Below are 3,364 nucleotides of genomic sequence, written 5' to 3'. Positions count from 1 at the left end.
ATCATCTCAAGTAGAGCATTTCCCCATGAGTCATCACCACTCTTTACTGTCATTTCTTCCCAGCAGATTTCTTTGCAATTAAAGTCGCCCATCATAACTATTCTTCCTCCGTCTTCCATTATTTTAGTTAATGCTATCTTTGTGTCCTCTAACATACTTTTATGTTCACTCTCCTCCCATGAGGCTGTTTTCGGAGGCACATAATTGATCACAAATTTTCTGCTCTTCTTATCTCGGTCTTCCACTTCTATCATAATCATCTCTACTGTATTCTTTCCATATATGACACCTTTCACGTTTATATCCTTCTTAGTCAGGAACATAACTCCACCCCCTTGTTTTTTCTCTCTGTTTCTAATCCAATAATTGTATGTATCATGTCCTACACTGTTGGGTGGTAGTGGGCCTTTTAATTTTGTTTCTACAATTCCCATTATGTCCGGTTCTTTTTCTTTCAAATAATCATTCAGTTCATTCAATCCTGTTATCAATCCATCTATATTTGTGTAAGACACTCTTAGTTTTCTGCCACTTCCATTGTGTTCTCTGTTTCCCTTATGTTTTTCTTTAGTATGTCGAACTGCTTTATTTTCATGTTCACTACTCTCCAATAGAATCTCTCTTTCTCTGACTCCGTTCTTTCGTCGTTTTTTGCCTTAGCTTCAATTCTTTTCTGCTTTTCTGCCTCTCTTTCCTCCTTATTCATTTCTCTTTTTATCCATACCTTTTATATTGATCATTTGTTGCTAGTTTCCCTGTCTTGGATAGAATTTTCTCTGCCGTTGTTTGTGACCTGAATTTAATCTTAATTGGTCTGGTCTTATCTGTACTATATTTTCCGAGTCTGAATTTTTTCTCAATTTCCTTTATAATTTCTGGTTCCTCTTCCTGGACTAATTTTAATAAACTGCTTACTCTTTCATTTTCCTCCTTGATTCTTGCGGTTCTATCTGGGTTATGTTTCTCTTCCATTCCTAATATAATTATACATTTCTTTTTGTCAGCTAATTCTCTTACTATATTCTCCTTCTGTCTCATCACTTTAATAACTGAGTCTTCATTATGTTCTTTCAATTGCTGTTTGACTATGTCAGTGAATGAAACCTTATTCCCTTCTTGAGTTATTCTCCAATTTTTAGCTTCTGTAGCTATTTTCTCTCTGTTTTCATTACTATTCTTCTTCAATTTCTCATTCTCCTCCTTTACATTTCCTAACTGTCTTTTTAGGTCCTCTATTTCTTCAGTTAAGTTTCTGTTAGCCTTCTCTAGTTGTTCCAACCTTTCAATTCTCTGGAAAATGGAGTCTACATTACCTAACTTACGTTCCAAGTCCTCGATCACCTTATCAACTCTCTCCTCTAGTCTTATCAGTCGGGGGGGGGGGGGGTTGTGTCCCCCCCACCCTCTTTAAATCCCTGGAACATATTCTCGTCACTTTCTTCTGTATTGCTCCTCTCTATACTTCTAATCTTTACATTTTTATTAGACATTTCATCCTCACTCAGTCTTTTGTTTACCTTCCGCTTGTCTGGCTGGGCCAAGTCTACTCCCTCCTCATTTCCTTCCATTTCCCTCAGTAATCCCTCCCCTTTTCCTCTTTCCCTACTTTCCCACTACTCCACGAGCAATTTCCCCCCCACCCTGCAAAAACACTAGGCACTTCTCTTTGCGTTGGGATCCACAGACTTCAGTTTTCTTCAGAACGTCATCCAAGCCGTCCATTCGCTGAAGTGTGTGTGTGTGTGTGTGTGTGTGTGTGTGTGTGCGCGCGCGCGTGTGTGTGTGTCATTTTGAAAGGTCGTAAGTGGGAGTAGGAAAGACGGGAGTCTTGGTTTGAGTTTATTCATGACTAGTTTTGCATACTTGCAAAACCAGTTAGGAATAAATGCAGAATAAGACTCCTGTGTTTCAAGATATATATATATATATATGTCTTCTGGGGCACAGGTTTTCTCTAAGGCAATTCTGGTTGAAATCAACTGCACTAGTTGCTTTAACAATCTTCAAGACTGTATTCTTTAATCTGGAGAATACTTTCCTATTAGCAACTGAGAGGGACAGGAAGTAGTCATTCATGACTCTCAAAAGAATATACACAGTGTATGCCAACTGATATATTTTTGCATAGTAATAGTATTAAACAACTATTGACTCCACCGAAACTATAGTTTTTCGCCTCGTCGTGAGGCGTCTTCAGGGTGAGGACTGCTTTGTATGATGCTCTGCTATATTGAAGGTCTTCCAACGAATAATGACCGCTGGTTGGATGGGCGGGCTTATAAGGCTCAGCCTGCCTAGCTCAGACGGAATACTGGCCTCTCATTGGCTGAGAGGTGCAGTATGGGATTTTGTCCGGGAGCCAAGGGGGTGGGATTTTGTCTGGAAGCCAAGGGGGTGGGATTTTGTCTGGAAGCCAAGGGGGTGGGATTTTGTCTGGAAGCCAAGGGGGTGGGGTTTTGTCTAGGAGCCAAGAGGGTGGGATTTTGTCTGGGATTCACGAGGGTGGGATTTTGTCTGGGAGTCAAGAGGGTGGGATTTTGTCTGGGAGCCAAGAGGGTGGGATTTTGTCCGGGAGCCAAGGGGGTGGGATTTTGTCTAGAAGCTCTGGCCTGATTTGCTGCTGCTCTGGTTACTGGTCCTAGGCGCTGATTGACTAGCTGGACATGTTCCATTTGTTCGCGGGGCTGCTGCTGTCTAAGGGCTTGTTGTTCCTGGAGGGGGTTATTCTTTACAGGGCGCGCGGAAGGGAGAATAAAATCGGCAGCTTGCTGTATGTTGATGGTAGGGCGCTGGCAAGTAATGGATACTGCTTCTGCAATCTGCAGCTTCCTGAAGGCAGACTCCTTGTGAAGAATGTCCGTTTGGTCTAGCAGCTTCTGTAGAGGAGGCTTCATGTTGTGTGTTTCAGTGAAATGCTGGAAAATAGATCCCTGGTTTCTATGGGATTGTAGGCGACGCCGCAGTGTAGAGGAGGTCCTGCCAATGTATGTGCTGGAGCCGTCGCAGCGGCCCTCCTGACATGAAAATTTGTATACAACATTGGTGGTACCCTCACTCGGGGCCCTGGGCGCCGTGCTATTCCTCATAATCAGGGAACTAATGAGGTTAGGTTTGCAGAATATTCTCAACTCTATGATGGCATTTCTGTTGGTTGGGGTGACTCCTCTCTTGATGATATTCCTAAGGGCATCACACTCCTCGCGGTACCGATCATGGAAGGAATTATGGTGGTAAACGGTGATTTTCTCCTTGGGAGGAGTGGGCAACTGGGTCGAGTCTGCAAACTGGTCCAGTTTTTTCTGTATGACTTTCTCGATGAGATGGTCTGCATAGCCGTTGTTGGTGAGGAGCTGGCGGATACGAT

The sequence above is a fragment of the Oratosquilla oratoria genome, chromosome 5 (genome assembly GCF_046742065.1).
Source record: "Oratosquilla oratoria isolate Oo_2021 chromosome 5, ASM4674206v1, whole genome shotgun sequence".
NCBI lineage: Eukaryota > Metazoa > Arthropoda > Malacostraca > Stomatopoda > Squillidae > Oratosquilla > Oratosquilla oratoria.
The sequence above is the reverse complement of the archived record's forward strand: the minus strand, read 5'-3'. Positions refer to the sequence as shown.